Below are 17,547 nucleotides of genomic sequence, written 5' to 3' on the forward strand. Positions count from 1 at the left end.
ATGGGTGTAAGATGGGATCTCAGAGTTCTTTTGATTGGCATTTCCCTGATGTCTAAAGATGATGACCATTTTTTAAGTGCTTCTTGGCGATTTGAGATTTTTTTTTTGTCAAATGTTCTCTGTTTTGATCTATACCCTACTTTTTGACTGGATAATTTGGTTTGTTGATGTCTGTTTTGTTTGTTTGTTTGTTTGTTTCTCTTTTCATTGGGGAATTAAGTCCATTGATACTGAGAGATATTAATGATCAATGATTGTTATTGTTATTGGAGGTACTGCATGTTTGTGTGCAGTGGGTATATGTGTGTGTTTACCTTCTTCTAATTTTGCTGCTCCGAGACTATGTCTTGTGCTTTCATGGGTGTAGTAAATATCCTTGAGTTTCCTTTCTAATACCTGCTGTAGGGGTAGATTTGTAGATAGATATTGTTTAAATTTGACTTTCTAATGTAATATCTTGTTTTCTCCATCTATGGTGATTAAAAGATTTGCTGGGTAGAGTAGTCTGTGCTGGCACCTGTGGTCTCTTAGAGTCTGCAGCACTCCTGTCCCGATTTTTCTGGCTTTTACAATCTCCATTGAGAAGTTGTGTGTAATTCTAATGGTTCTACCTTTATATGTTACTTGCTTTTTTTTTTTTTTTTTTTTTTTTTACATTTAGTGTTTTGATTATTATGTGGTGAGGGGACTTTCTTTTCTGAGCCAATCAATTTGGTGTTCTGTATGCTTCTTGTATGTTTATAGGCATCCCCTTCTTTAGGTTAGAAATTTTTTCTTCTTTGATTTTGTTGAAAATATTTTCTGAGTCTTTGAGTTGTGATTTTTCTCCTTATTCTATTTCTATTATTGTTGGTTTTGATCTTTTCATAGTGTCTCAGATTTCCAGAATGTTTTGTGCCAGGAATTTTTCAGATTTAACATTTTCTTCAGTATCTTTAGTATCTTTCTATAGTATCTTCTATCCTCCATCTCTTGTTTTCTGTTGTTGAAGCTTACCTCTGTAGTTCCTGTTTCTTTACCTAGATTGTTCATTTCCAGAATTCCCTTTGCTTGTGCTTTCTTATTGCTCCTAATTCCATGTTCAGGTCTTGAATAGTTTTATTCACTTTCTTTAACTGTTTGTTTATTTTTCCTTGGCTTTCTTTAAGGGTTTTTATTCATTTCCTCCAATTTTTGTTTGGGCTGTCCTTGATTTCTTTAAGGGACTTATTCACTTACTCACTTAGGACACCTGTCATCTTTAAATAGTTGATTTTAAGATCTTTGTCTTGTGTTTCAGTTGTTGGAATATTCAGGGCTTGTTGTAGTAAGATAGCTTGGCTCGGATAGTGATAGGTTGCCCTGGTCTTTGGTGATTGAATTTTTATACTAGCATCTAGGCATCTGGGTTTAGTGTGATAGGTCTGGGTGCTGATTTCTGAGTTTGTTTTTGTTAGATGAGTGTTTTCTTCCTTACTTTCTGCTTCTTCTCTGATCTTCTGATCTGTGTGGTCTATGGTTGAACAGGTATTCTCCACCCAAGATTGGGGATGGACTTCTGTTAATCAGGGGGTCTCTGCTCAAGTTGGGGGCTACTTCATGATGAGGAGGAAGAAAGGGAGTATTGGGGACATTCGGGTGAAATTCCAAAAGAGTGGAGGGAGTCTGATGGCAGGTGGCCTACCTGCTCTTCTGGCTGTCAAAGGCAAAATTTCAACTGCTGATTCAAGGGTCCCCAAATTCTCCATGTCCCAAATGCCTCCCAAGTCATAAAGATGCACATTAATTAAACTGTTTTTCACTTGCCTCTTAATACCCCTGCACTCAGACTTACCTTTCTCCAGACTTCTGCTACATCCGTCCCTACTCTATCCCTTTTTCATTATCCAAAAGCTTGTTGAATTCTCTTACTTGCTGTTCAATTCTAGTCAGTTCCGTGGCTGCCAGGTGCAAACCATTAAAATTTTGGTAGATTTATTTATCCATTACTTCATGTGTATGAGTGTTTTGCTTGTGTGTATATATATGTTCCATAGACATGCCTGGTGCCTGAGGATGTACACAGGAAGTTCTGACGAGTACATAAGATTCCCTGAAACTGGAGTTATGTGTGGCTATTAGATGCTATGTGAATGCTGGAAATTGAACCCAGGTCTTTTGGAAGAGCAGCCAGTGTTCTGAACCACTGAACCATCTCTTTCTGGCTCCTCCAGGCCTTTTAAAAAAGTGATATGAAATGGCTCAAAGTAATCACTTAATGTATACATCATCAGAATGCTCATCAGAAATACAATTCTCTTTAATCCTTATAATTTGGCTTCTATTGTTACCATTACAGACAAATTATCTACCTCAAGATCACACCAAATTCCTTCTTGCTAAATACATAAGGAATGGCCTTGACTTTATCCTTGAGTGGTTAGAAGGGAGCCATTTAATCAGCCAGTCTTCTTTGAAACCCTTTTCTAAGGTTGACTGACAACACATTCCTTTATGTTTCCCTCTGACTTTAATCACAAGTCTTTGCTAGATGTTACTCTTCGGTCACTTCCTAAGGGTTCAAGTTCAAGAACTTGTCACTGGAGTCCCATCATGTATTTTTCTACATTCTCTCCCACAGAAGTCTCCTGTAAATCCTTTGCTCCCAGTACTGTGTGTGTATCCTATGTTGGAACTGGAACTATGACTCAGCAATAAAGAACAAATTAATAGCATTTACTGCTCTTGCAGAGCACCCGGGTTCAATTGCCAACACATACATGATGGCTCTCAACCATTTGCAACTCTAGTTCCTGGGGATCCCTCTCCCTCTTCTCACCTTAGTGGGCTCTGAGTACATACACATACATGCTAACAAACAGTCATATACGTAACGATTTTTAAGAAGCTTTATTTACCATCCTTTCTGTCTTTAACCACAACTCCCATCCATGTTACTACTACAGCTTTCATTTTTTTTTCTTCTCTTACCCCTCCCACCTTTTTCCCCCAAATTTCTGTACCAGGGCAGAATGGCACCTCAGTAGCTTCTGAGGTTGCTCCACTGTTATCACCACAATGGCTTTACCAAAGATGTACGTGACTTAGTTCATTCTGTATATGACTTCTAGAAATATCTTTAAAACTCTAAATTATGTCATACTCCATATTCTCACTCTTCCTAGTGATTAGAATGAAACTTCAAACCCATCATTTGACCTGGAGTCTGATTCCGAGCTTAATTTAGAACACTTGCTACAACTCTACCGTCATCCCATCTATTCCTTAAACATTTTGACTTCTTTAAATACTTATGTATATTCCTCTGACCAGTGAATCTAAACTTGCCCCCATCACCCAGTCATTTGGCCTCTCTTCACCTTTTAAAAAGCTACCTTAACACTGATCACAAATACTAATTACATCATGAATTTGCTTTTCTATGAGGAAAGAGACATTACTCTGTTCACTGTTAGTTTTTTCCAATTGCTGGAAATATCTTGGACCACAATGAAATAGGACTGTTCTACTTTTGTTTTTGTTTTTGTGAAACAGCAATCTGACCAAAAACAACTTAGGGAAGGAAAGGGTTTCTTTGGGTTATGCGTCCAGGTTCAAGCTTATTATTGTAGAAGTCAAGGCAGGAACTTGAAGCAGAAACCATGGGAGAGTGCTTACTTGATAGCCTGTAATCTGGATGGTCTCTGGCTCATGTTCAGCTGTCTTTCTTACAAAGGCCAGCCCAGCTGCCTAAGAATGGTGCTGCCTGCAGTGAGTTTGTCCCTTCCTCATCAGTAATCAAGACAGACTCTCACAGACATGGCCACAGGCCACAAGCTGGGCAACTCTTCAGTCAAAATGCGCTCAATTGACTAGGGGGTGTGATGAGCTGACAATTAAGGCTAACTAGAACAGAGACTCAAGCATTCAACAGAAGTCAGGTAATCCAATGTGAAGGATTCATTTTAGGACTGGCATCTTAAGGTTGTCTATAGAAGTGGAGGTATGTGCACAGGGTATGCATACCAAATAAGACGCTTGTTCTTAAGAACTGACTTTTGCAATTATGGAAGCTGAAAAGTTCCAAGCTCCACAGTTCAAAACTTCAAATCCAGAAGAATGATGATGTGGCTCCAGCCCCCAAATCCATTTTGTTCAACAACTCCCCTTCCCCCGAAAAACTGCTGTTTCAATTCTAGTTCAAAGTCAGGCAAAGATTGTCATCTCAGCTGGAATAGTCAAGCAGGAGGCACAGGGCCTTAGGGAGGGTAAGCTTTTCTTTTTCTGTTTGTGTCTTGGGAGGGCCTCATGCTCTCCTTTTGTCCCAGTTCAAAAGTCCATCTCATCTAAACGCTGCCTCCCTAAAACAATGGAATGATTCCTGACTAGACATCTAGCTGCCTCGTAGCTAAACTGACAAACCTTACCATCATAGCTTGCTAGTTAAGAATCGTCAGTCTAATTAGATAATCATGAACCAGAGGCCTTAAACTTTTTATTTTACTAAAATAATAGAAATGCATTTTTATTTACCAATCTGTCATCACGGACTCACAGCTTTTTCTTTGAGGGTGAAGCTAGTGACTGATGTCCCAGATGGTCTGGCTCACAAAGCTGCACTCATAATTCATCTTCTACGTTTCCCAGGGTCTGTTTCCTGAGTGTGAAAAAAAACTCACACAATTGGAAGACAATTAAGAGCATTTTTTCTAGCCTTTTAAAGTTCCTAATTCTTTTTGTATATTGTTTGGATATTACAATTACAAGAAATTTGCTGTCCCAAAGTATTTAGTTTCCACAGTGACAATGTTGTTCTTTTAATCTAGTCATCTGTATTATTGAGTAAAGTGCAAAGACAAAGTGTGGGATTAAATATGATCGAGTCCAGGGCATCAACAACAAGGCTGGCAGGCTCAATCCATCATGGTGTCCACAAAGAACGGGAAGCTGGTACATCACAGAGAAAGTGCCATTTGCAGTGGATCAAAGCCTGTGGTTCACAGGGAGATGCAAGCTAGTTGATTAATCAGGAGAGTCAGTTCAGGAAGCACTGCTTAGAAAGTCATTCCCAAAATAACTGTATTAACGGACCTTAAACACTAACATCTGTCTGCATCAAATTAACTCAAGAGTCCCAAAGGACACGTATGACCATGAGCATCAAGATAAACAAAACCAGGAAGAGGAGCCATTTCTGGAATTTTCTAGAATCCCTTGGTTTATATTTGTCACTTCCTATTCTCATGATTGCCAATAAATAAATAAAGTTTAGTTCTCTCACTTCGATCTCTCTGAGATATGCTCTGTGGCAATCCATGAATTAAATCATAAGCTGCTCCATCATGGTATCTCACTTTTAATCTAATAGTCTTTTTTTTTTTTAAGAGTAAAATACTGCCACGTTCCATCAAGATCAGTGGTTCTGAACATGTGGGTTGCAACCCCTTCAGGAAAAAAGCGATTCTTTCACAGCGGTCATAAAGGAGTTTTATTACTTCCATTAACTAACTCTGTCACATATTTGTAATTGTAGGTGACAAAATACTGAGAAGATTGTTTCTGTAGATGTGAAAGTTTTAAAATCTAATAGCTCTTGTTCTCCAGCCATCAGAGATTTCATTAAAATCTCTGGCATCCAAAATGGCGACATCAGTGCTGGGTATCTTGTCACAGTCTTCTATTCAAGGCCCCTGGAGACAAAGCAGAGGCTCAGTCCCACTCTTCCATCTCAACGAAAGCAAGCAGTTAGTGAGGGTGTTGTTGACACTGAACCCTTAAAAAGGCCACCAGAATATTTCATTCACAAAGTAAATCTGTTTGTTATCTGCCCTAATGATGATGTGCGCTACCCTGACCAAGAATTAGTAGCAGCTTGGAGAAGGAAATCCAAAGCTGTCATGCTTAAGGGGTTCGGAGTTTGGTTTAAACCCAGCATTTCAGTCCGAGCCTGACACTCACTGTGATGTGGGTAAAGACGGTGAGAGAATGTCACTATCTCATATGTTGTTTAACAACAGCAACAAAAAAAAAATATTGAGATCTGGGAGGTAAGGAAAAGTCTCACAAAAGGACAAAGGTGGTTGATATGGTCTGTTGAAAAGTCAGTCATGAGTTTATTACCACTGATTTTTTTTTCCCCTGGACATTCCTAAAAGTAACACTACAATTATTTTTAACTTTTATCTTCTTGGACAAAGGTGTGCTGGAATAGTAAAGTCATAATGATGATGGCAATCATCAAATAAAACCATGATTATGTGGAAAATGAACTTTGTTTACGGGATGAGGAGGAGAGATGATTTTGTTTCTCATTTGGAAAACAAAACAATACTAACAAACGTACTAGAGGAAAAGGACCTACAAAGAAAGAAGCAAGAGTTTAAATTAGGACATAAATCAGTTTTAGATTTAAATATCAACTATGTGTCTGAAGAGATGGGTCAGAGGTTGGTAGTGTTTACTATTCACCCAGAGACTCTAAGATCAGTTTAGGTGTCTCCAGCTCCAGGGAGTCTGACACTCTCTTCTGGCCATGATGAATATTTACCTACACACATAGCAAATATTCACATAGTCACACATACACACATCCATATAAAAAAAATAAAAATATACCTTTAAGTCTGAACTATTAGTGCCTGGCAGGTGTGATTCTGTCTGACCGCCTCTCTAGAGTGATGATAACTCTACCAAGGGTCTCATAAAATTAAATAAAGTAATACACGTGGAAAGAAAGTACAGCAGATATGTGTTCCACTTAGGAGCCCTATAGCTCAGTCTTGTGAGGACACTGAAGAGTGCTAGATAAAGGACTAACTGCAGATATTAAAGAGCCAACTAAGTGCGTTAAAGCAACAACATGAAAACTGTTATCATTTCAAATTTTGATGGAGGGAGGAAGAAATGGAAGGAGGGAGGGACGGAGGGAGGAGGGAGGAGCCTGAGAAGAGCTGTGACAGGTGACAATACTGAAAACCCGAGGAAAAGTTTGGTGCTATGAGTATATACTCTTGTGTAGTTGTGCCAGAGGGAGCTGTGGCTATAGGCTGACTTCCTCTTCTGTGTGTCCAATCTCCTCTGTGTGTCCAACTAGAAGCTAGAGGTGGATCATCCTACATATTGAAGTTCCTTGTCACTATGAAAGACAAGGTCCATTCTCCAGGCTCTTTGTCTTGTAGATAAAAAGATTTTTAAAACAGGCACAGAAAGAAACTCAAGGATGATTTCCTAGAGTTAGGGATAGAAAATAACAGGGCAGGCAAGCTTGGGATCTTGGCCAAGGAAGAAGGGAAGGCAAAAAGGAAATAGGGAAGTCGTTATGGTTTTAGAGTCAGGAATCAGAAAGTGGGCAGCTTCTGCAGGAAGTTTGTAAACTGTATTGAGTGGGAAGGCTTTATCCGATAATACGTATCTCATTGAAGGGACAATTATTCCCCCCACTTCCTTATTTTGCCCTGAGGTATGTTGTATTTCTTTTTTTCCTTCCACCTTTAGTCTGGTCTTCAGGTTGTATATTAGGATTTTTTCCCCTTAAATTCTGGAGAAGTCTTTTCGTAGAAAAGCTGCTTGTCTGGTCTACACATGAGAGGCATTTGCTGTCTACATTTGTGAAGGGTGTTACCGTCTATCAACCGTATCCTTTGAAATGGTGCCTAAGAAACAAATGGCCACAGAGGGTTGACTTCCTTCTTGCCTAACTTTTTTTTTTCTCTTTTAGGCCAGCCTCCTGGAACTGACAGCAGGAGAAAGAAGATCAAGAATGGTCCAGGATATACAATGAAGAGTGACCAGTTCCTACAGTCTTAGTTCTTCCAGTGTGGACAACTCAGGAATCATGACTTCAGTTTTAACAGAGATACAAACCAGCCAGAGCTGAGCCAAAGTCTATATGTCTGTAGAAGGAAGCAATGGGAGGAATTTTAAGTACTATATAAATATTTGGTAGAATAAAATTGGTTTATTTAAGAATGTTTAGTTTTCAGACATAGAAAGGATTTAGAATATTTTCTCCATAGATAAATGACACACATTTAGGTAACTAGATATGTTTGACCTGGTTTAAATACTTTTAAATCAGGCATTGAGTATAAGTATCTAAACATTATGTACTATTCCATAAATATATATAATTTTGTGTTATTTATCAGTTGAAAACTAATTTAAATTTAAAGACAGCAGGAGAAACAGTGTTTGCATAATGGGGCTGTTCCGTCTATCATAGTACCAACATAGTATGTTTTTTTTTCAAAATATGATTTATTGATTCTTAGTTTATGTATATGAGTGTCTTGCCTGCATGTCTGTGTGTTACATGTATACATCTGTGCAATGCCCATGGAGGCCAAAGAAGAAGTAAGATCCTCTGGACTGGAGTTACAGAGGTGTGAGCTGCATGAAGGTGCTGAAAAACAACCCTGGGTTGCCTGGAAGAGCAGCCAGTGCTCTTAACCTCTGAGCCATCTCTCCGGCCTATAATATGTTCTTGTTGGCAAATCAGAGTGTAATAATATATGATGACAGGTGGATTCAGAGGGAGGGAGGGTGGGGCTGGGAGGAGATGAGGGAGGGAGCTACAATCGTGATATAAAATGAATAAATTGTAAAATAATAATAATAATAATAAATAAGATTATATCAAGGTTGGAATATAATCTCAAACATCTTTATTTACAAAGAAGTTTCCATTTCTTTGTAGTCCATGTGGGTCTGTACATGCATCTTTGCTTATGAAGATCTGCTCACCTTTCTTAAAAGACTGTAATTCCTCAGGCTGGGACCTTATCTTTTGGCTCTATCTACTTTTGCCTAATGACCTAATGACTAATTTGTTTGAGAATATAAGCCATCAAAAGTCATTACAAAATATTCCATCAAATTTAATGGGGAAGATTATTTCTCCTTCCATCAGCCCCAAATATTCACAAAGGATTTTCTTACACAGACAAATGCATTCTCTTTTTATATTTTAAAAATTATTTTTCTTAATTACAGTTTGTTCATTTTGTATCCCAGCTGTAGCCCCTCCCCATCCCCTCCCCATCCCCTCCCAATCCCACCCTCCCTCCATCTTCTCATAAGCCCCTCCCCCAGTCCAATGATAGGCTAGGTCCTCCTCCCCTTCCATATGACAAAAGTATTTTTTATCAGAAAAAAAAATACATGATTTAAACAATTAAAAACAAATTGTTACAAGTAAACGTTTTAAGGCAAACAAATGCAATTTGTAGCCATGTGTAATGTAAGAAGAAGGCTTGTTTATCTGTCAAAGAAAAATACAAGACTTACAGGGAGTGGTGGGTTGTGGGTGGGGGATTTTCTTGACCAGTTTTTTAACTTTTTGGAATCATTTGGTTGCCTTGTTTTCAAAATTACGCTTAGAGTAACAGCAAGAGCTATATCTTTAGTTTATGAGACTAAATAACAATGCATCAGAGCTCTTTGCAGCAGCCCCCAGGACAGCTGAAACACAGCCTTCCCATCTCTTTGGCTTAAGTATAAACAGGAAGCATCCCCAAGTCACCCGCCATCATGTACACTTTACCCACTACGCTTCTCTGACTAAAATCTTGCTTTCAATGAACTGTATGTCATTGCCTGAAATTACTATGGTGTTGAACAACTGCTTCTCATAACAAACTTAATCCAGTGAGCTTTGAAGCAAAAATCCTATTTTAGAAATGAAAAAAATCATTGTTTACAAAGAAGAGGAGCATTCTCAGATGTGTGGTGCTGCAGTCATTGGCGAGCGCTCACTCTGGGAAGAGAGCTATGTTGTATATTTGATCAATGGATGATGAATCAGTAAGAAGGCACCATTTTAAAGCTGTGTGTGACAGAGCACACTTTAGACCTGAATGGTGTTCTGAATGGAGAAGCATGGGAATCAAGGTCTGCCTTGACTATATAAAGAGTTCTAGGTTATGCTACACGAGACTTGTGTCCATAAAATATTTACTCCAAACAATAACAACAGCCTTATTAGATTATTGACTATAATAGTTTAATTACTAAGCTATACCTTCAATCCTTGAATTTTTTTTTCTTTTGAAAAACATTTGTGTGCACAGGCACGCATGCACGTGCATACACACATCTTAGTTAGGGTTACTATTGCTGTAATAGAATACCATGGCCAAAAGCAACTTGGGAAGGAAAGGGTTTATTTCACTCACAGATCCATCATCAGAAGCAGTGAGTGCACAAACTCACACAGGGCAGGAACCTGGAGCAGGAGCTGATGCAGAGGCCATGGAGGGGTGCTGCTTACTGGCTTGCTCCCCATGGTTTGCTCAAACAGCTTTCTTATGAAACTCAGGACCACCATCCCAGGGATGGCACCACTCACAATTGGTCTGCTGGTTAAGAAAATGCCCCACAGGTTTGCCCACACTCCCCTATTATGGTGGCATTTTCTTAATTGAGGTTTCCTACTCTCAAATGACTTTGGCATGTGTCAAGTTGGCATAAAAGTATCCCAAAATGGTGTGCATTTATGTTGGATATTAAAGTCAACACACACTTTGTTGTCAATACCCATGCATTTGCATGGGTGTGGGTGCGTGTATGCTAGAGTGCACACAGCGGCATCAGGGGACAGCTTATGAAATTGGCTCACTGCTCCCTGAAGACCCAATTCAGGTTCTCAGGCTTCGTAGAAGGAACCTTTGCCTGATCCATCTTGTCAGTTCTGACCCTTGTTTGTTTGGAGACAAGGTCATACTATAAATTGTAGGCCTGCTTTGAATTTTCTATGTATTCTCTCCCCCCACCCCCTTCCAAACCTCTACATCCAACCCTACCTCCATAGGACTGGTACAACTGATGCATGCTGTCACATCCCACAGAAAAGAGATTTTGGTTGCATTTGATTGAAATGTCTTCCAGAACTTTGACTTATCCTAGAGCGTCTGAGGTGTTTTAGACATCTTAGACATAAGGTAGAATCCTGGCCTGGGTTTGCAGCAATTCTGTTGTAGAGACTAGGGCAGTGTAACACCTGTTATTTTTTTTTGGTGGGGGGGGGGGGTGGTGGGCAAGGGAAGTCACAGTGACTTCCAAAGATGCAGATCCTCTATCACTGCATACCACCATGGCTCTGTGAAAAGATGGAAGGAGCTGTCAGTACCCACTTCACCCATTCTCTGTGCTTCTCAAGATCTTTGTTTATTTTTGTTCCTGTTCATCACCCTACTCATCTATGTCTATTTAGTTATTTATTTGGTTTATTATTGTTGTTGTTGAGAAAGGGTCTCTGTAGCTAGTCCTGGCTGTCCTATAACTCTCTATGTAGACCAGGCTGACCTTGACCTCACAGAGATCACCCCATCTCTGCCTTGTGAGTGCAGGGAATAAAGGCAAACACGCCCACACCCAGCTGCCTCTACTCATATGTCAGTGTTCACAAAGTCAGGATCTTCTGTGTATCCCCATCCAGTTTCTAGTACTGTAAACATTTTATACTATATAGCCTTTCTGTCCATCATGCCTCTTTTAAGGAAGGAGCAAGAAGGCAAATCTGAGACATCATTTACCATGTGTTTACATATCATGTGCCACTTTACACACACAAACACACACACACAAAAAAAAAAATTAGGGTAGAACATGTGCCCTGCCCTATGTTTGATCCCTAGTAAAGCCAAACACATACTCTTTTGTGTTCTTGAGAGGTTATGTGATCATGCACATATGACCTTATCCTCTCCAAAGCTTCATATAGTGACATAAATTGAAACGGAATAAGTCAAGGATTTCGCATTTACATGAAGAAAGCTATTACACTATTATATGTTGTGAATTTTATTTCTGAATAACAAACCAAACCCAAAGTAGTTATATGAAAATATCAGTAGATACTTCACACATAAAGAAGAGGAAAGGCGGAAAATGGGCCCTAGATTTTCATCTCGAGCTATTCTTTAAATGGATGCCAACTGGCTAATGAGGATTAGAAATACATACAAGTACACATAAGGGTTTTACAACCAAATTTTAAACGTTCATTCAGGAACCCTTACATGGAAGATTATTCTGGGTATGGCTCATCCTCACCACTGGTCAAGGGCTAGGGGTCAATTACACTCCTGATATTTTGTGATCCCCATCTATTTCCAAAATTTTTTCATTCAGAGGTTCCATATGGGTTGAGTGGTAATGCTTCACTCTGCCTTCCTCCTGCCATCTAATGTGCTTTCTGTTCCAATGAACTTTCTCATTGTAGATATGTCATGTGTATCATTTACTCTTTTCCAGTGTGGTGACAAAACGATGTAAGGAGGAAGTTCATTCTGGTTCTGGCAGCATGAAGGTATCCACATTGTGTTCACAGTCAGGAAGCAGAGAGAATTGAATGCTGGTACTCAGCCTGCTCTCTTCTTTTTATTCTGTGTGGCACTCCAGGAAACAGGACAGATGGTGACTCCTACATTCAGAGAAGGCCTTTCTTCGTCAGTTAAACCTCCCTGGAAATGCCCATAGTCACACTCTGAGGTATGAGGTGTGTTTCTATGGTTATCTTAAATCCTATCAAGTTGATAATGAAAATTAACTCTCATCTCATCAGAGGAAACATGTCCTATTTCATGTAATAGTTTTTAAGACTTATCCACATTCTAATGTATAACTACATTCCTTTATATAGCTCAATAATATTTCATTGTAGGCATATACTGTATTTTGTCTAGCCTTTCATTTGTTGATAAGCTCTGAGTGTCTTCTGTAACTAGACCATTGTAAACATCCATGAATATGGGTGTGAGAGTATCTGTTGGAGTCCCCTGTGTCCAATTATTTTAGATTTGTGTCTAATAGTAGAATGTGTGTATATATTAATGGAAACTCTGTGGTTCACTCTTTGGAGAATTATCACAGTTCTCCGGTTAACCAGTAGAAGCTATGGTAATTTGCATTTCTGACAACAGCTTGTGAGGGCTCCAGTTTCACCATGTGTTTCTAGGCCTGCTGTCTTATACTTTATAAAACAAACGAGAGTCTAGCCAGCCTAGTAGGTATAAACTGGTATTCCAGTGTGGGTTTGCTTGAACCTTCCTAACGATCAGTGATGCTAAGCATTTTATCCTCTACTTATCCCCCCTTGTCTACATTCTTTCTTTATAGTCTATTCAAGTTTTTTTTTTTTTTTTTTTTTTTTTTTTACTTTCAAACAAACAAAAACCTAAACCTAAACTTACTATATAGTCACTGCTGGCGTTCAACTCAAGATCCCCCTGCCTCAGTGCTCAGACTGCTGATATGACCCACCACATCCAGCTACAGTCTTTCATTTAGAGAAAGATTAATTGTGTAGGTGTTAAGATGCTATGTGAAGAATTACAAGAAACCCATGAACATATACAAATTCATCAGTAATCCAGTGGGGTATTTGTGTTTTCACTAAATTGAGAATAGTAATAGAGAAAGCAACGAATAGAATTCCAAATTATTCTAGCTTTTTGGTGACGGATACCTAATTTAGATATAAAATTAGAAAAAAAAAAGACTGGTAGTTTCAAGTCAGAAAAAAACAATCCTCTTGTGGCATCTAACACACTGTACCCCTTACTCATTAAATGCTCCAAAGTGAGTAGATGAAGAGAATTGGAGAATCAGAACAGGAAAACTCCACAGCAGGAATCTGTGCATTGGCTTCCTAATAAGAGGAAGAGAAACAATGCCAAGTTTGGAGGGATCTGAATGAAAGGCACACTCAGCATGCTTCCCAGCTCTCTGCCTGAGTGCATCAAATGCTGAAAGTTTCATGGGTTCAAAAGACATGGACCTAGGGTACCATGCACATACACGCAAGCTCCAACGAGAACTCTCAGAAATGCTGGCAAAGTCTCTTTACTCAGAGGACAGGGGGATCTACCAAACTCCTAACATGAAACATTGAAAAGTCACACTGAAACCATAGATTCCATTATCGTGACTTCAAAATCAGGCTTGTAACATGCCGATAACATCTACATAATATTAATATTACACTTCCAGCAGAGAGCTATTGCATTGGTGGGGCTAGAGAAGGCACAGCTGGAGCCTATGCCCCCACGGCCATGGGCTCCTTACTAAAATTTACAACTCCACCATCATCTGGAAGAGTCATCAGTTTAAATAAGTCTCTAGTAGCCAACAGCTCAGAAGAGTTAAATCCACCTTTAGAAAGTCACATCATTTTAAGAGAACAGCAGTATTTTTTACGCAATGCTTTTAGAGAGTCAGCAAGTAATGTTTTATGACACAATCGCAGGCAAGTAAATCTACTCACCTGCTGTGTGTCTACAGCACGACGGGACGCACAGGACCAATGACGGCAGCCAGCTAACGCAGCAACACCCCTCTTCACATCACAGCTTAGCAGATGCTGAGGTGCCTCGAGGCATGTTGTTTCCACATGCTGAGTATTTTGAACTACTGGAAATCAGGAAGCTGCTTCAAAACCAAGGAGCTGCTGACCCTTCCTACTGGACTCCAAAAACGAGTTTTCCTAGAACCATCTTTTATTCACCTAACAACAGCATGTGCCAAAGAGGATCACAAATGCATTCAGTCCTCTGGATGAAGGTTTATTACTGGAAAGATTAAGCTCACACCAGGGAGGAAGAGGCAGAAAATCAAACACTACACCTAGAGGCCCAGAACTTTGACCCAAGCCATTGTCTTTTCTTAAATCGGGTCCTAGTTAGGGTTGCTATTGCTATGATAAAACGAACTTAGTTAAAAAGCAACTTGGGTAGGAGAGGGTTTATTTCAGCTTACAGTTGTCAGTGCCTCGCTGAGGGAAGTCTGGGAAGGTACCTCGAGGCAGAAACTGAAGCAGAGGCCATAGAAACCAGCTACTTACTGGCCTGCTCCTCCTGGCTGCCTCTTTTGCTTTTTTACACATTCCCAGAACTACCTGCTGAGGGTTTGTATCAGTTACACTAGCTCCCCCATATCAATTATTAATCAAGGAAATGTTCTAGAGATTTGCCTACAGGCAATTTGATGGAAGTATGTTCTCCATTGACATTCGTCTTCCCAGAGGAACTCTAGTTTATGTCATATTTTGAACGAACACACAGACCCAACACCAACAACAGCGATCACTACAAGGCCCACTTATCTCCTCTAACATTTCATTTACTTACCCCCACCTGCCTCATTCCTTTACCTTAAGGACCAAGTGCATTGAGCTACACGGGATTTACTTCCCAGACTTCTATTCACAGAAGTTAATTTGCATGCGGAAGGAAAAGCTAAGTTTTCAGAGAGGCATGGGAAAATTTCCTTCTACACAGATATTAGCATGACGGGAACAATATTGATCTCTATTTTTCCATGCGAAGAATCTGAGACATTAATTGTCTCTCTCGTTCCTATGGCAGAAAGCCGCTAAGAGCAAGGAAACAGAGAAGAATCCTACGGATGCTGAGCTCTAATGTTAAGCACAGACCATCCTCGCAGAAACTAGCAGGTCCAGAGTGAAGGGAGCGTTAATGAAATGACGGGGAAGATGCCCCAACATCTTACAGAGGAGACTAGAGTTTCCGGTTGGAAGGAACCCAGGGGAAAATGCGGATATTTCTGCCTCGGTTTTTGGCTTTTCTGGGGGAGTCTGTTTCTATCCACCTCAGCTGGTAAAGAGAAAAGAAACAATTCTGTTAGAAATAATCTCGGGGTCACACAAGGGAAGAGACAAACAAAGCAAAGGTGTCTTGACAAAACAAAACTTCACTCTTGATCAAGAGGGAGAGGGCGCCCTGCCCACGAGAAGAGCAAGGACAGCGGGGGAACGCGCGAGGTTGGTGTTCTAACTCCGTGCTGTGTCTCTTCCCCACTGGCTGAGGTCAGACCTCATAGTCTTTTGTGACTGGCTATTAAAAAAAAAAAAATCTGTGCAAAGAAAATGAAGGAAGGGATCTCAGAGGAGGGACCTGCAGCTTTGTGTAAACAAAGATTTTACCAGGTACTAATGGTGGGGATTAATAACATTTGCACAAAAGTTTTTTCCAAATGTGAAGAAGTGAAAACAACAACAACAAAAGATTTTCATAAACATCTTACAAGTTGTGTGTGTGTGGAGGGGTAAGTTCTATAAGATCTACAGTGTTTAAAAGAAAAGACTAATTCATGTTTCTTACACATCAAAGTCCAGTTTGGTAAACCAGTGAATTTTATTAGGTTTTTTTTTCCCAGGAGTAAAGGCTTCAAAAAGAAAACTTCAAGAGGATAGACTTCTTGCCCCAACATCCCTTCAGGAAACTGGGACACCATGAGTAAGGCAGGCACGCGTTATACTGTACTGAAGACATAGGAGGAATAACTAGCTCTGTCATGAGAAACTGTAGTCTTCCTTCCAAGAATTTCCACCCCTCACACAGTAGCACATGGGGGAGTGGTTCCCAGTCTTCCTAATTGCAACTCTTTAATGCAGTTTCTCATGTTGTGGTAAACCCCCAACCATGAAATTATTTTTGTTGCTATTTCCTAACTGTAATCTTGCTACCGTTACAGATTGTAATGTAAATATCTGTGTTTTCTGATGGTCTTAGGTGACTCCTGGGAAAGGGTCATTTGACCCCCAAAGGGTTCACTACCCACAGGTTGAGAACCGCTGCTGTAGGGCCACAGCCATCAACTTCCTGTTCTAAGTCTGCTTTTCCACTGTGGAGTCCCTCACTATCTCTCTAACACTCCCCTCCCAGCTCCGTGGTTGCTTGTTCACCATGCAATGCTCAAACATTATACCATTTCCCCCTCTTCTTTTCTACATTCTGCTCCTCTGGACAGATGCTGAGGTTTAAAGCTTTCTTGCTCTGGTATCTTTCTTTTAAACTCTGATAAAACTGCCCTGTAGCAATTTTGCCTTTGAGCAATTTGACTTATTGCTTAATTTTTTTTATTCATGAGACCAACCAAAATAGATAGATAGATAGATAGATAGATAGATAGATAGATAGATAGATAAAACATAGGGCCATAGGGCCAGACGTAGTGCTGCATCTCTTTTATCTCAGAACTCAGGAAGCAAAGGTGGGTGGATCTCTGTGAGTTCAAGGTCAGCCTGGTCTACAAAGTGAGTTCCAGGCCAGTCAGGGCCACAAAGTGAGATCTTGTCTCAACAAAACAAAACATGGAATCAATAACAACAACAACAACGAAACCCAGATCCTTTTTGATGGAGTATAAATTGCTAAACTTCCAAATGCTTCCCCAATAAATACCAGCAATGAGAGAAATAGTTGACATTCAGTTCACTGACTAAGCACTGAGGTCATCATCGCCATGATTTCTTTCTTTGAAGGAAGAGAGACCTGTGTAATCATAAAACACTCTCTATCCACACGAAACTTCTGACACACAAATATCTCACGGTGGGCCAGAGGCGTGTGGGAAAACGCACCTGCTGGGCAAGCATGGAGAACTGAGTTCAAAATCTTAGGACCACACCAAAAAGCTTCACATGACCTTACAAGCCTCTGTAACCCAAACACTGTAGACTGGAGGCAGGAGATTGGGGTGGGGGTGGGGGAGCTTGGTGGCTGCAGGCCTACTCCAGAATGAGTATTTTGTCTCAAAGGAAATCTTGTCTCAAAAGAATAAAGCAGAAAT

The sequence above is a fragment of the Meriones unguiculatus genome, chromosome 6 (genome assembly GCF_030254825.1).
Source record: "Meriones unguiculatus strain TT.TT164.6M chromosome 6, Bangor_MerUng_6.1, whole genome shotgun sequence".
NCBI classification, from domain to species: domain Eukaryota; kingdom Metazoa; phylum Chordata; class Mammalia; order Rodentia; family Muridae; genus Meriones; species Meriones unguiculatus.